The sequence below is a fragment of the Lolium perenne genome, chromosome 6, assembly GCF_019359855.2.
Source record: "Lolium perenne isolate Kyuss_39 chromosome 6, Kyuss_2.0, whole genome shotgun sequence".
In the NCBI taxonomy this organism is placed as follows: Eukaryota; Viridiplantae; Streptophyta; class Magnoliopsida; order Poales; family Poaceae; genus Lolium; species Lolium perenne.
Genome location: NC_067249.2, coordinates 79,499,859 through 79,517,084, shown reverse-complemented (window position 1 = coordinate 79,517,084; position 17,226 = coordinate 79,499,859). Strand labels below are relative to the sequence as shown.

At 47.3% G+C, this 17,226-nt stretch overlaps 1 long non-coding RNA gene across 1 annotated transcript; it reads left to right on the top strand.

The window, feature by feature from the left end:
• The first annotated feature begins 327 nt into the window (after nucleotides 1–327).
• On the top strand, nucleotides 328–4,075 carry LOC139831946 (uncharacterized). The gene is made up of 2 exons (XR_011746354.1): nucleotides 328–414; nucleotides 3,854–4,075. It is a non-coding gene; the product is annotated as an uncharacterized lncRNA (long non-coding RNA).
• The last annotated feature ends 13,151 nt before the right edge of the window (nucleotides 4,076–17,226 follow it).

Below are 17,226 nucleotides of genomic sequence, written 5' to 3'. Positions count from 1 at the left end.
TCTGTTTGCATCACGCATCATGACACGTCGTGTTAGTTTTGCATAATCACCTAACATATATGCGGAGTATTTCGGACGCCGACTATGGTTTCCCCGCTCCGTTTAACTTTGAAGTAGCGCACCCTTGCCATGTTGTACCATGCTAATCCACCCTTAAATTTGACGATAGAAAATGCAACTCCAACCTAATTTGTGTGTCCGGGGTTCTGACTCCGATTAAATTGGATAAGATGCACTGCACCATCTATGCCATGTCATGCATATCATCATGAACATGCTGGATCTTCTTTATCCGTAGGAGTAAGACTTGCATGCGTTGTTTGTTCCAGCATTTGCTTCTTCCTGGATAGGATCACGAAGTGGTGTGGTGAGATACGACAAGTTCTCCGGATGTCCCTCGGCAAGCTTTAACAGGCAAGCATTTTCCCCTATACTCCTGTCCCTGCAGGAGTCGCTCACCTATTTTATTTTGCCTTCTCCCTCATGCTATCCTTAAGTTGCGTTCTTGTCACGTGTCCCTTCCACTTGTTACCTCAAGCAGCCTATATTGACTCCACCAACCACCTACAGCTATTGTTTGGTTATCGGTGCTTTACAGTCGTAGTGCATGCTAGTGTTGTTTTATCTCGTTACCGTTACTGTTATCTTATCGGGATATGTTGGGTTGTTGGGAGGTTGTCACATGCTATATCAGTTGTTGGAGATACACATGCTTTACTTAATTGTTAACAACTACAACTGTAAGCAGAGGCATCTGTGAGCCCCTTTGCGAAAGCATCGGAACTTTGACTTGCTAATGTCCCCTAGGACCCGAGTTCTTGTTATCTGTTCCGAGATTGAGCGCTCTACCCATGCGTGGGGACGATTATTGGGACCCCCCCCTCACCCATTACCTTTTCTCAAGTTAGTTGAAAAGGGGGCCACAACCTTGGTTTTATTTGCCTATGCCATGTATGCCATGCTTTAGAGCATCCCCACTCGTTGGCGCTCCCAATGCCCAAATCCGGCGAATTTTTTGTCCGGATTGGAGGAAGATTTGGCGTGGGGAGCGCCGAAGTTCCAGCCGTCCCCCCGGCAGGAAACCCCCAACCTCGACCATTTGACATATTTCAAACAAATTCAACATAAAATTTAACAAGTTCGGCAAACAAGAGTACGAAAATTGCTGAAACAAATTCGGCGATAATCAGTACAATGTTTAACAAGTGCTGAAACAAATGAAGCACACAATTTCACAATTTTTCAAACAAATTAAGACAGACTAGTTGGCGTCGGCGTTGGCGTTGCCTCGGAGCCTCCATATGTGCTCCACCAGATCATCTTGCAGCAGCTGATGCATTGTAGAGTCTCGAATCTCCTGGCGCATAGCAAAGAAGGCGGCCCATGATGGAGGCACCTGGTGATTAGGCTGTGCAAGAGGACCCTCTCTCTCATATGGTGTTTCTTGCTCAGCCAGAGGAACCGGATGCTTTCGCTCATCTTCAATAATCATATTGTGTAGGCACACACAACAGTTCATCACCTCCCACATCTGATCTTTGGACCAAGTCATAGCGGGGAACCGGACGACAGCAAATCTCTGCTGGAGGACACCAAATGCACGCTCGACGACTTTTCGGCAAGCTTCTTGTTTCTTGACAAACTCGCAAAGTTTGGGGGTGCTAGGGTTGGAGATAGTCTTCACAAATGTTGCCCACTTTGGATAGATACCGTCTGCAAGGTAGTATCCTTTATTGTAGTGCCGACCATTGATCACATAGTCCACCGGGGGAGCATGACCCTCAACAAGCTTGGAAAAGACCGGGGAGCAGTTTAGGACGTTGATGTCATTGTTGGATCCAGGCATACCAAAGAAAGAGTGCCAAATCCAGAGATCATGGGTAGCCACCGCTTCAAGTATCACAAAGGTCAGCCTTTTTTGTGACCCTTGTACATTCCCTGCCACGCAAAGCGGACAGTTCTTCCATTGCCAATGCATGCAAATCAATGCTTCCAAGCATCCTGGAAAACCCCTAGCTTCATTTGTTGCAAGGATCCTCCGAGTGTCTTCGACAGTGGGTGATCTCAAGAAATAGTCCCCGAACATCGCTATGACGGCCCTGCAGAACCGGTAGAAACAATCAAGAGCGGTGGACTCCGCCATCCGAAGATAGTCATCTGCAGTATCACCGGAGCTCCATACGCCAAAGATCCTCATAGCCACCGTGCACTTCGCAGCGATTTAAAATCCAACCAAACCAAGTGCAATCTGCCTTGCATCTGAAGTAGGGATCAAAGTGACGGATGGCATACACAATTTGCAGAAATAGCTTTCTGCTCATCCTGAAACGATGCCGGAAAACACTCTTACCGTGCAATGGATTGTCGGCGAAGTAGTCAGCGTACAACATGCAGTAGCCCTCCATTCGCTGTCTCGGCTTGCACTTCCGGCGACCTCGTGCCGACCCACCACGTCGACCAGTTGCCAGTCTGGCGTACATGCTTGCCAAGCAACCGAGGATCATCATGTGCTCGTCGTCTTGGGCGGCTGCTGCCATCTCTTCTTGCATAAGCTCGACGAACATCTGCTCCTCCTCTTCGTCCGAGTCCATGGCCGGCGAGGCAAATGGACGAACACCTGACAGGCGTGGTCGAGGCAACCCGAGCCGCGAGCGACGAGGAGCAAGCAGGCCAGAAAACATGCCGGCGGAAGAGCAGCCAGATAGGCCGTCGTCCAAAGACGGCGGAATATAGGCAGGTGGGGAAGGAGGGGCGGCGGAATCTGGGCAACAAGCCGGCGGGGTGGTGCCAGCGGCGAGAGAGATACGAGGGGTGGGGGAGATTTTGAGCGACGTGGCGGTGGGGTTCGTGCATCGAGTCACCGACAGATCGGGCCCTTCCCCGCTTTTCACTCGTCCGGAGTCCCCGAGCGCTGCCGGGGGGGGCGGGGGTGGCGTGGGCTCGCCGGATGGATGAAGGGCCAAATCCGGACGAAAACGAGGAACCGGGGGCGCGACTGGGCCGAATTTCGCCGTCCGGATGGGAAAAACGTCGCTCGGGGGCCTCGTCGGGGGCACGAGTGGAGATGCTCTTACTTATTGTTGCCTTCGGGTGTTTACTTCCTGTTGCCTTCGGGTGTTTATATTCTGTACTGTACACCGCGGGACGTTTAGCGAAGCGTGTGGTTTGCACGCCTAGCCGCCGACGCAAACCCTGAGTCCGTCTCGGAGTACGGCCGGACTTCGTCACGGGTAGCTTAGTCGGGTGGCCCCCCTAGACTTTCTTGTTGAACTAGGAACGGTCTTGTTGTCAGACATCCACCTGTCGTAAGTGGGTCGAGCATGCGTATGGTTACATTTGGGCAACCCCTGCAGGGTGTACATCTTATCGATAAGCCGTGTCCGCGGTTATGGACGACTTGGAATTGTATAGCTTGATCATAGAACAACTTACACCATTATCTTGTTGCTAATAATATGATAATAACTTGCGTAGTAATATAGCCTTACTACAACCGTTACCCAATAAAACTTGTGCACCGTTGAGTGCCTTTTACATTGCCTCTTCTCAATTGTTGGAGGGGATATGTGTAATCGGCTGGGTTATGTTTGTGTAGTATTTTATCTGTTACCTTATGCGCTCTCTCACCTTCTCTGATTAGACGAATGTTGTAGAGTGTCTCTATAGGTTTTTAGTGCTTGCGCGCTGCCGCTTAACCCCACCATATTGCCTATGACGTTCCTCTTGCATCCTCTAAGTCCCCTGCGTGCCTCAAGTACAAAGGATGACTGGTTGACGAATGCTTATATGTCTTGAAGTCTTGTTAAGTACGAACCCGTACTTATTGCTGCTTCTACGGGATATAACCGGGCAGGTATGAAGATATGTTCGATGAAGACGATGTTAGCAAGGTTACCCTTCCGGCTTGGCCTGGGCAGGGTTATGGACGCCACTGGTTATCTTCAGGACTCTTAGTCCAATTTGTATCTTGTCCGTACTCGGACGTATTCGATCTTCTGTATGATTTGGATCTTTGTAATGTATATTTGTATCTTGACTCGTTGGAGTCGTTGTAATATATGTATCTTGTGGGCTCTATTGTAATCTTGTTGTAATGTTACCGCTCGTGTTAATTCCTCTGGCATCACGTGTGTGATTTGTCGCGCACGTCGTGTCGGAGGGCATCTCAGAATCGATATCGTGCGGATTTCGGCGGGATCGCTGGAATCCTCAGGATACCGGTTTTGGGGCGTCACACTTTTCCTAAGAGGACTTTGAGGAAGGTTGAGGGATGGCTCGGTGATTATGATGGACAAATCACAGATCTCCTGCGTGGGATGCTGAAGGAACTCCATTGTGACCCACGGATACCTGTTATCAAGTATATCTATTACGATGGGGAAATCCTAGCCAAGTGCAGAGTATCGGTCCAACTACCGACAAAACTGCTGATGAGTCGTATAATGCCATACAGAGAAGCCAAAACCATCACCACAGCCTATCACATGGCCCTATTCAAGGCAATCCTTGAGATAAGGCAGCACAAGTCAGTAGAGCTGCTATGTTCAGAGTATTCTCATATACCTCATGCCGAGGAAGATGATGATCCCACTCTGCATCATCTGGTGTTAGCACACAGAAGTCCTGAAGCTGCAGCACACCACATGGATAGCTGTAAGTCTTTATTGACCATGATGTACCTTTTACACATGAAGATGAGGGGTGAGATTGAGCACATGCTAACTGAGTTCACGGACCCTGATAAAGTCCAAACTCGGATGCGTGATCTGAGGGCACAACCACAACACACTACACCTTTCTTTAGCCTAGACAGCTATGTAGATTTGAGTGACCAGTTGTCCCAGAAAGATCCACTCACACCCAACTTTGTCCCGCACTATCCGCATGTGTCAGCATCGTATGAGTCTGGATATGGGGGAGATGATTCCAGGAACCTAAACTGCTCGGAGTCACCAATCGAGAATTCGACTGGTTGGCGTTTCGGGGAACTATTTGGGGATGAAGGAGAACCCATCACTTGTGATACAGAGGATGAAGGAGGTGCGGTTAACCAAGACGTTAACCAAAGCTTTGGGCATGAAGAGAAAGACACCAACTCCATTTCTTTAGATCTGGAGATGGAACTACCCAAAACATCCCAGTACGTTGTAGGTGAGAGTTCTGGAACTAAGAAAAAGAAGAAGAAGAAGATGAGAGGTCAAGTGAGTAGGAATCCTCCATGGATGGCAGAAGAAGGTGAGCTGTATTCCACTGGGGATACATATGAGTCTTTATCCAGCTACTTTGGCATGACAGATCTCTGTCTCGGCACTTCGTCCGATTCAGATTACATACCTACTGGAAGGACCTTCATTCCGGATGGGGTTCGGAAGACAAATCGCTGTACCGGATGGACCCCAGGGATGTATGCGGAGGCGAGTTATGATGACAAGGAGTAGAGCTCCAAGGAATAATAAAGTAATCTAGGTGGTATTGTAATAGAACGTATTTTTAAATTCCGTTGGCTTGGGCTTTATGCCAAATAAGTGGTTTATATATACCACATGTAATATAAGTGTGTGTGCTATGTAATATACAAAGTATATGCATAATAAATGTTTGTTTTGTATTTGCTTCTTGATTTCATTGTGTGACTAGTTCTGGGCAATGAGTTGAGCTCAGAAAACATTTGCATGGTGTAATTATGAGTAATCGCTCTTTGTTACAGGACTAGGGGGAACATGGCGTTAGTAGAAACCGAAGATGCTCGAAGAGAGCGGGAGGCGAGAGAAAAAGAGGAGGCAGATGCAGCAGCTAGAGCGGAAAATGCACCACCACCACCACACCCAATGATGCACCCAGACTTCCAACAGTATATGAGAGCAATGGAGGAAGATAGGAGGCGTTACCAGGAAAGTCAAAGCAAGAACATGCAAGACTTCTTTACCCACGCCATTAATGATAAGGGTAATGAAGGCAAGGGAGTAACCCTATCAGACTTCCAAAATGCAAGACCACTACCTTTTACATCAGCTCCAGAACCAATGGACGCTGAAGATTGGCTTATGGATACGGAATGGAAGCTGAGGACCGTTGGATGCAACGATGAGGAGAAGATTCGATATACTACTTATCTGTTGTCAGGACCAGCAGCGTCATGGTGGGAGAATCTTGTAGCAGTACACCCTCCAGATAAGGTGTTCACCTGGGAGGAGTTCAAGAAGAAGTTCAGAGATGCCCATGTTCCGGAGAGCGTGGTGGAGCTGAAGAAGAGGGAGTTTGACGAACTACGTCAAAACACTGCACCCATTATGCAGTATGTTCGGGATTTCAACAGGTTGTCAAGGTATGCACCTGAGGATGTGGATACGGAGGAAAAGAGAAAGAAGCGGTTCATGAAAGGCATGAATCCATACATGAAGATGCAACAGAGGTTGGCACGGACTGTTGAATTCCAGGAACTGATTGACTCGGCAATCACTTTCGAGGATGACTACAGGCAAGTCTAGGAGGATAGGAGGAAGAGGGCTCGTATCGAGCCAAGGAAGTACCCAATTAGCAAACCAACACCTGATCGGAGTTTCAAACCCCGATTTCGACCTACTACTGGTAATCAATACAACCGGGGAGGTCAGATTTAGAACCCAATCAATCAGATCATTTGCAACAATTGTGGCCTGGGAGGTCATTTGCCGAAGGATTGTCAGAAACCCAGAATCATCTGCTATGGTTGTGGGAAGGATGGACACACAAAGCCGGATTGTCCAAACAAGGCGTCTTGGAGCGGACAGAGCTCAGGAGGACGAGGAAGTAACAACAACAACAACAACAACCGCAACAACAACAACAACAACCGCAGCTACAACAACAACAATAACAAGAGGGGAAAGCATTATGGAAATCTGAATTGCACATCTTTGGAGCAAGCGGAAGAGTCGGATCAAACAGTCTTAGGTACGCTAAGCATTCTTAATCATCCTGGCAAAGTCTTATTTGATACTTGAGTGTCAACACCCGGATTTTTAAGTCCGGATGCCTATTATGTCATACATCGCAATCCCAGGAATATTGTTGTTGCGAGGCATAATAGTTAAGTATCACAGTCATCATTCATTACAAACCATAAGTCTTACAAATTTGGAATCACATGATCCATATTACACGAATAGTTGATCTATCGATCAACGAACAAACACAAGTTCATAGTTCAACATAGCGGAAGCGTAAGATACAAGGACTCTCTAGTCCACAGGCCAACGCTTGACGTCGGAAGACTCCTAGTTGTCGTAGGCGTCCTGCTGGTCATCTCCTTGTTCGTCTTCATACTCTGGCCATTTGAATAGCCAGGGACAAAGCCGTGAGTACTTTAAGTACTCGCAAACTAATACTAATGTAAGTGCTAGACATTCTAGTATGGTTTGCTAAGCTCTAGTTTATTTGCATAAAGCTAGTTTTAGTTCACGAAGTTTGAGAAAAGCTTATTCAAGTGCTAACTAACTCAAGTGGGAACATTAGTGTCATTCCCACCATTCAAGTGGTGATTTCAATTCAATTCACCACAAGTCATTTCACCATCATCTTTCAACATCATTTTCAAAGATATGACATCGGAAACTGTATGGCCTTTCCAACCGTCCGTAACCGTGGACGCGGCTATTCGAATAGGTTTACACTCTGCAGAGGTTGCACACTTGTGCCACAACATTTGATTTCATCCGTCGGGATTACCCCGAATCATCGTAACACAGTACGCAGATCATCAACCATAACCTTTCACTTACGAATCCTAGTATGAGCACCTCTCCCCATGAGCTTGGCCTCCCAGTGAAGACCAACTGTCAACCTGGGAACTGCACAGGGCTTGGCCGTACAATTCACCTCAATTTCACATCATTTCTCGACAACGGAGGCAGCCTCAAGCGTAACCCCTATGACGTGTGTTCAGAGGGAACCCATACTAAGATGCATAAACTTCCAGTTAAGCCCTACCCATAATCAGGTATTGTGGGGGTACTTAATAATTGGAAAGGTATCGCATTCAAACCAACATCATCGTTTATCAAAAATCACCATCTTCTCTTGGTCACATTCACCTTCAAAAATCATTCAATGGAATGCATCATCATTCCAAGGTTTCAAATTCATTCCAAATTCACATTGTTCCCATCTAGAGTAGTCAAGTTTTATTTCATTAGCACTAGCTCTAAATCATGAGGGGTGCTATCTTGCTTTGCTTGATTGAATCTACTTCACTACTCTAGTAACCAACTTGTACTTTGACCAAAGTTAACTATAAATGTAACTTATTGAGAAAACAAGTAGAAACTTGTAAAGTAAAAACTTGGGATAGGCTTATGCAAGAAAAGGGTAAGAATCATGGTGCCTTGCCCCAAGGGGCTTTGCACTTTGCAAGAATATTAGCTTGCCTTGGTAGTTCTCAAACTGTTCCTCCTCCTCCTCTTGGTAGCCACCTTCTTCTTCGGCGTACTCTCCGGTGCAACCGTCTAAATTTGAATACGAGTATAATTACTCACTAATTCAATGGCTATTCCATATATCACATATAAACACACAAACTATTCTATGCACACAAAAGAATCTACTTAGGGTGCATGGGTTGTGTTGTTTAAATAGAATTCACTTCTTTGTTTTCCATATGTAAATGATAGTTTCCATATGGTTCTTGAGAAATAATTTTCTCTCATTGAAATATTCTTAAGATTTAATTTCTCAAACAATCATGTATGAACTCATATTGACCTAAGTCAAATGTTCATCATCATCATTTGGAGAAATGATTTAAATGAGGTAGATCACCTCATATCATTTAATAACACCACATATGGTTTTAAATCTCAAGTAATTCATATAAGAGAGTTTGGACCAGGGGTCCAAACATCCCATGAATTCATGTGAGACAAGATTTAAATGAAGTTTAAGACTTCATATGAATTACATAATAGTTTTGGACAATATCAACTAGTTAAACTAGCCATAATATCCATTAATTAAACTATGGCATGATCATGCAAAGTGACCACACCATTTTATTGCATAAACAATTAGTGTAAGTCAAATGTGAGCTATTAGAGTTGGAATTAACTTAATATCCATTTTGGTTGATTTTTAATAATTATTTGAATAGGGAAAAGTCCCTGCCTTGTTATTTTTATCAGATTAATTCTACAAAGAATCTGGTCATGGGACCAGTGGCATGTTGTAGATAATTTCTCTAGCTTTCCAACAATATAAAGTTCACTAAATTTGGTTTAGCCAATTTGAATCTATTGATTTTCAAAGTGGAGGCAGTATTGAAATTCATTTGTAATTATTTAAACCAGATTTGAATAAAAAGGCCGGCGGGAAAACTAACTGGGCCAGATTCAAACTAAGCGGCCCAATCCAACCCAGTCTAGCCCAACCACGGTCCACAGACGCGCGGCGCGCTGACAGGGCATCGAAGCGGTATGGATTAACCAGGGGCGTAGGATTAGATCAAGATCCAACGGCTCGAGTTCATCGTCCCGCCGGCGAGAGAGAGAGTTCGCCGGCGGCTCAGGTAGGGGGTCGGCGGGCGAACCAGGGCTCCAGCGAGGGATGGCAGTATGCGTGGTGAAGTTGTGGACGACGGCGGAGCTCCTGGTACCGGCGGCTCCTCCTGGAACAGCTCCAATCGACGGCGGCGACCTCCGGGTACTGGCGGCGTCGATCTTCAAATTGGAGCAGCTCCGGCGATGATTGGGTGAGTGGTGGAGTGGTGGAGAGGCAGTGAAGGGTGGTGAGTGCGGTGGTGTGCTCCGTTGCTTCCAGGGAACGTGCTATTTATAGGATTGAGAGAGGGTGGCGGGGCAGTGATGCGGGCGACCATGGCGCGGCTTCTCCAGCGGCTGGTCGAGCTAGGCGAGGTCATGGCGAGGCTCTGCGTGTCCAGGCGAGGCTAATGGCGGCGACAGCTTGGTCGGGGAGGGCCTGGTTGTGTCGCGTGGCTTCCATGTCTGCCGCGTCCGCGGCGGACCAGGGTTTCCTTCTCCGGTGGCGGTGGGCGCGGGTCGTGGTCGAGGTGTTGTCTGGCGGCGTCCAGGTGTCGTGGTGATGCTCAAGGCGTTGCGAGCGGGGCCAGGGCGAGAGCGAGGTGGTGGCGCGGCGCGTGTACTAAGCGCGTCCATGGCGTGCATGCGCGACGCGAGCGGCGTCCAGGGCGTGTGCTGGGCGCGCGTCGTCTGGCCAGTGTCGTCATTCTCGTCGACCATGGCGATGCTAGGCGAAGCTAGGCGATGCGGTGGCGTGCTGTGGCGCAGTGGCCAGGGCAGGGATGCAAGGGGAGAGAAGGGAGGTCGTCGGGCTCGGCGACATGGCCGGCATGGCCATGCCCTAGCTGCCCTCCTCCTCTCCTTAACATTACTATGCATCATTTAGGGTTAGAGGGGACCAGGGGACACAATGGTGTAGGTTAGGGTAGTTTAGGTGGAGTAGATCACTATTTGCAATAGTTGCAAATAGTGCCCGAATTTGGAAATTGCAAATTTGTCTAAATTTGAAATAATTCAAAAGGTGAATCTATTTGAAATGTATGTGTTTAGATAAGTTGTATTTGACCAGAGGTGAATAGAGGTGGTGGTGGAATTTTTTAGAATTCAAGAGTTTGAAAAATTGGCTAAGTGGAGAATGTTGCATATGTTAAAAAGTTGAAACTTTGGATGAGCATTGCTCATGATCAGAGATGATTTTGGCATGGTGACCTTTACCAAAGTTGTTCACCTTGATGTTGACTTTGAAATGGTGCAAGGAGTTAGCAAGATTTGGTTTGGGAAAATTGAATGGCAATGGCTCAAAGTAGTGATCAGACTATAATTGTCACTTTTGACCATTATCATATGTGAGCTAGATTTGTGTTTGAATTTCATTTGAATTGTGATTCTTTGATTCCAAAAGTTGTAATAAGTGTTTAATAACATTATTCAACTAATGGTGAAGACCAAAATGGTCTAGGGTCAAAATGTATAAAAATGCCATAGGGCATATGTGAGGGTTTTTAGGGTTTTTCATTTATTGGATTTTCTTCCTCTTTGATTTATTTGGTTGGTGATCTTCATATGATCACATTAGGATTTTAGAGTATAGCACAAACAAATAATAACACTCATCATGGCATATCACTCAAATGCACAAGTCCTATGCATGGTACTATATGCAATTTAAAAAGTTTCTGTTTGTTTGAAATTTTGCTCTCTGGAATTCTCTAACTTTCTTTTTATTGAAATTTGGGGTGTTACAAACCCTTCCCCCTTACAAAAGATCTCGTCCCGAGATCGAAAAGAAAGTTAGGTACTAAAGAGATCTGGATACTCCTTCTTCATGAAGTCTTCGCGTTCCCATGTGGCTTCATCCTCGGTATGATTGCTCCATTGGATCTTCAGAAACTTGATGCTTCGGGTGCGGGTGGTTCGATAAGCTTCCTCCAGGATGCGAATCGGCACTTCGCGGTAAGTCAGATCCTTGTTGATATCCACCGATCTGTGATCGATGTTCTTGAACACTTCGGTCTTCTCCGGGACTTCAATGCACTTCCGGAGGAGTGAGATGTGAAACACGTCGTGCACAGCAGACATTTCTTCGGGTAGCTCCAATTGGTAAGATACTTCGCCTCGGCGGCTGAGGACTTTGAAAGGTCCGACATATCGGGGTGAGAGCTTTCCTTTCAGTTGGAATCTCTGCATTCCTTTCAAGGGGGATACCTTGAGATAGACGAAGTCTCCGATCTCGAAGGTCATCTCCCGACGTCTCTTGTCGGCGTAGCTCTTCTGTCTAGATTGCGCAGTCTTGAGATACTCGCGAATCTTGTGGACTTTCTCTTTGGCTTCACGAAGAACATCTGGGCCAAAAACTTGGCTTTCTCCGACTTCTGACCAGTTTAGGGGTGTGCGGCATTTCCTTCCGTACAAGGCTTCGAAGGGGGCCATCTGTAGGCTGGCTTGGTAGCTGTTGTTGTAAGAGAATTCTGCGTACGGTAAGCAGTCTTCCCACTTAGATCCGTATTCCAGTACACATGCTCTAAGCATGTCCTCCAGTATCTGGTTTACTCTCTCAGTCTGTCCGTCGGTCTGAGGGTGATAGGCGGTGCTGAAATTCAGGCGGGTGCCTAGTCCTTCATGCACTTTCTGCCAGAACCTTGAGGTGAACTGTGATCCTCTATCTGACACTATCGATTTGGGGGTTCCGTGCAGGGCGACTATTCTGGAGATGTATAGTTCAGCTAACTTGGGGCCTTGGTAAGTGGTTTTGACGGCGATGAAATGGGCGACTTTGGTCAACCTATCGACCACTACCCATATGGAATCATTGCCTTTGCTGGATTTGGGCAGTCCAGTGATAAAGTCCATTCCTACGGAGTCCCATTTCCATTCTAGAATCTGGAGGGGTTGCAATAGTCCGGCGGGTCGTTGATGTTCTGCCTTGACTCTCTGACAGATGTCACACTTGGCGATATAGGTACCGATCTCTCTCTTCATTCCGTGCCACCAAAATTGTTCCTTCAGGTCTTGGTACATCTTGGTACCTCCGGGGTGGATTGAATAAAGGGTGTCATGGGCTTCTTGCAGGATGACTTGTTTCAAGTCAGAGTCCGATGGTACGCAGAGACGTTCTTTGTACCAAAGAACTCCGGCTTCGTCTACGGTGAATCCGGGGGCTTTTCCTGCGGCTATCTGTATCTTGATTCCGTCAATGCTAGCGTTGTCCTTCTGGGCTTCCTTGATCTGGCTAACCAAGGTGGGTTGCAGTTCTATGCTGGCTAGGAATCCTTCACTAACAAGTTCAAGTCTGAACTGTTCAAACTCTTGATGCAAGCTGGGCTGTTCAGTTGCGAGCATGGAGTTCAACTGACACGGCAGTCGACTCAAAGCATCCGCTACCACATTGGCCTTGCCGGGGTGGTAGTGAATCTCCATGTCGTAATCCTTGATCAATTCGATCCATCGGCGTTGTCTCATGTTCAACTCTTTCTGGGTGAATATATATTTGAGGCTTTTGTGGTCGGAGTGGATCTCGCATCGATTACCCATGAGGTAATGACGCCAAACTTTCAAGGCTAAGACCACGGCGGCAAGCTCGAGGTCATGGGTTGGGTAGTTCTGTTCATGTTGCTTGAGTTGTCTTGAAAGGTAGGATACAACCTTGCCTTCTTGCATAAGCACGCATCCAAGTCCAGTCTTGGAGGCTTCGCAATATACGTCAAAGGGCTTTGCGATATCCGGCATGATCAGGATTGGGGCTGTTGTCAATCTACTCTTGAGCTGTTGAAAGCTCTCTTCGCATTTGTCGGTCCACTCAAACTTTCTGTCCTTTTTCAGCAGTTGGGTCATTGGTCGAGCGATGCTCGAAAAACCTTCTACAAATCTGCGGTAGTATCCGGCTAATCCAAGAAAAGCGCGGACCTCGGTTTGTGTGGTTGGGGCTTGCCATTCCATAATAGTTTTGATTTTGGCGGGATCTACGGCAATTCCTCCTGCAGACAAGATGTGTCCCAGGAATCCAACTTCTTCCAACCAAAACTCACACTTGCTAAACTTGGCATATAACTTGTGATGTCTAAGGGTGTCTAGGACAATCTCCAAATGATGTTCATGTTCCTCTTCGGACTTGGAGTAGACGAGAATGTCATCGATGAAAACAACGACAAACTTGTCCAAAAAGTTCATGAAGATCTTATTCATGAGATTCATGAAATAAGCGGGGGCATTGGTCAGTCCAAACGACATGACGTTGTACTCATACAACCCATATCTGGGGGTAAAGGCAGTTTTCGGAATGTCGGTGGCTCGGATCTTCAGTTGGTGGTATCCAGTTCTAAGGTCGATCTTGGAGAAAACTTTGGATCCGGTAAGTTGATCAAACAAGTCTTCTATCTTGGGTAGGGGGTATTTGTTTTTGATGGTGACATCGTTAAGCTTACGATAGTCCGTACATAAACGATTTGCACCATCCTTCTTGTCCACAAACAAGACGGGTGATCTCCAGGGGGATGCACTCGGTCTAATCAGACCTTTGGCCAACATATCATCTATCTGTTTCTTCAGCTCCACAAGCTCGGTTGCGTTCATGCTGTAGGCTCTCTGGGCTATGGGTCCAGTTCCGGGGATTAACTCGATGATAAACTCGATATCCCTATCCGGGGGCATACCGGGTAGATCATCCGGAAACACATCAGGGTAGCGACAAACGACCCTGATTTGATCTAGAGTTGGCTTGGATACACTTTGGTTGCAGGTGAATTTTCTGGGTAGTTTTTCAGAGACGTGCTCTACTACGATACCGGTGCTGCTAGTCATGGTTATGGCTTTCTTGGCATAGTCTATCAATCCATTGTGTTTTGACATCCAGTCCATTCCTAGGACAACTTCCAAACCTTTGGTTCCAAGAATGATTAGATTGGCATAGAAATCTACATCATGGATTTTGATTGGTACATTTTTGCAAAATTTTCTGGCTTTGGTGGTTGATCCGGGAATTTGAACTATCATAACATGCTTCAAACTGAGGGGTTGAATTTTACTTGTTGATGCAAAGTCTTCGGTGACAAAAGAATGAGATGCTCCGGAATCAAACAACACTCTGGCAGGGATGTGGTTGACAGAAAACATACCCAGTACAAAATCTGGTGCTTCCTGGGCTTCTTCGGCGTTCATGTGGTAGAGGCGGCCGTTGCGGTTATTGGGGTTGTTGGGGGAGAACTTCTTGCCGGTGGAGACACGGCGTTGTTGCTGAGCAGGTGCAGCGGTGTTGCCGGCGAGCTTGGCAAGACGCTTGGGGCACTCGTTGGAGTAGTGCCCCACTACACCACACTCATAGCAAGTGATGGTGGTCTTGTCCTGCTTGTTCGCAACGGGAACGGCATTACTTCCGGTTCTGGGAGCGGTGTTGGTGTTGTTGTTATTGTTGTTGGGGGCTCGGGGCGGAGCGCGGTTGTAGTTGTTGTTGTTGTTGTTGTAGTTGTTGTTGTTGTAGCCTCCTGGCTTGGAGTTTCCTCCACTCCGGTTCTGATAACCGGGGCGCAAGTTCTGCATCGGGGGTTTGTTGTTTCTCGGAGTGAAACCTCCGCTTGAGCTAGGGCGATACTTTTGGGGGTGGCTTGATCCACTTTGATTCGCCATGCGGCGCTTGCGGTTCTCATTGGCTTGGTTTAACTTGCCCTCCATCTGGATGGCGGAGTCGACAAGGGCTTCAAGGTCGGCGAAGGGGATGTTGACGAGGACAGTCCGCATCTCATCATGCAGTCCGTTCAGGAATCTCTCCTTCCTCTTCTCAACGGTGTCGGTCTCATCAGGGGCATACCTCGACAGTGTGAGAAACTTGTCGCGGTATTCAACCACCGTCATGCGACCTTGTTTCAGTTCACGGAACTCATCCCTCATCTTCTTGATAAGACCCGGGGGTACATGGTACTTGCTGAACTTGAGTTTGAAATCCTCCCAAGTCATGAACTGACCTCCGTTCATGGCACGGGTGCTTGTCCACCAAGCGCGGGCTGGTCCAGCGAGATAGTGGGTGGCAAACAAGACTTTCTCGTTGGCCTCCACTCCGGCTACCTCCAGATTGTTCTCCATAGTCTGGAGCCAATCGTCGGCGTCGAGGGGCTCCTCGGTCTTGCTAAACACCGGGGGATTGGTGTTTTGGAAGTTCTTGAGCTTGGATCCGGGGTGGTCATGATTTCCATGGCCTTGGTTGGCGATGTTCTGCAAAGCGATGAGGTTGGCTTGGCGTTCGGCTCTTTCTGTTTCCACAATCGGCAAGCATGGTTTGCAGCAGTTGCAACATCGCGTCGTTGGTGCGATTTGGAGGGGCCATCTGAAGATATAGAAGATCATGAGATAAGAGGGAACATTCTATGGTTCATTTTGGTTAAGTTTGAAAAATATTTGAAAACTTGTAATCTTTTCATGACAAACATAACATTCATTCATTCATTCAACACATAGTACAACTAACACACACATACTCCAATGGTTTTAAGAACCATTCTCATGCTACGATACAAGGGACGGGATACAACTCACACCTACATAAGTGAGACTAGTGCAACTACTCCTCATCCTCGACATCGATCGGGACGTAGTCGTCGGGTCCTGCCTCCAGGAACTCGTAGTCCTCCTCCTCGGTGTTCTCGTCCTCCTCAAAGTCGTTGTCGTCGCTCAGAAAGGCGTCTCCTCCCTGAATGTCAATGCCTCCGTCGTCATCCTCCAGCTGACGAATCTGATCCTTCTGGGCCTTGACAGTGGCCTCAAGTGACGCGATCCGGGCGCGAAGGCGACGAATCGTAGCGTCCTTCTTGGCACGCTGCTGGCGAAGGCTCTTGCGGTCGTTGTTGAGTAGCTTGATCGCCTCACCCTGCTCAGTGATGTGAGCATGGGTCTGGTTCGCGTACGCGCGAGTGGCGTCGAGGTCCCTCTGAGTCTGGTAGATTATGAAGTCCAGGTGCTCAGCATGGTGCCTCAACTCCGGGTGCGGCTGCAGTTCCATGGGCACTCCCGCAGCATCACGCCTCACAAGGTGGGCGTAGCGAGAGGCGAGGATGCGCACCACGTTCTGTCCACAGAGGCGCGCAAGTGCCTCCTGAAGGCCACGTGCGAGTCCGTCGAGCCAGTTGCTCTCGCGGATGGAGAAGAGGATCCTCTCCGAGGTGGGAGGCTCCATCTTGCCCCTCAAGTCGGCAGTCATCACCCACTGCAACTCTCCTCCGGGCGTGTCGTCCAGCTGAACCCCGTGGAACTCGGGGTGTGGGCGCCCAAGGAAGTCAGAGACGGCGTTGAGGTCCTGCTCGAAGATCAAGCTCCCTCCATTCCCAAGCTGATAAAACTTGGTGTTGATGGGTTCATTCGGCTCCATCTGAAAGAGAATTGGATGAGTAAGTTAGAGAGTGCAAAGTGTGGCAACCTTTTAAGTTGATTCAAATAAGATAGAACATGTTTCATTAAATTTTGACAAAGTCTCAAAGGCAAGAGTGTAGTAAATTTTCACAAATATTTTCTTTCATTTGATTACAAAGTTAAGTTTTTTCAGAACGCCCATTCTAACTAAGGTCTTCTAAGGTCAAACAATCGCTCTGATACCAACTTGTCAACACCCGGATTTTTAAGTCCGGATGCCTATTATGTCATACATCGCAATCCCAGGAATATTGTTGTTGCGAGGCATAATAGTTAAGTATCACAGTCATCATTCATTACAAACCATAAGTCTTACAAATTTGGA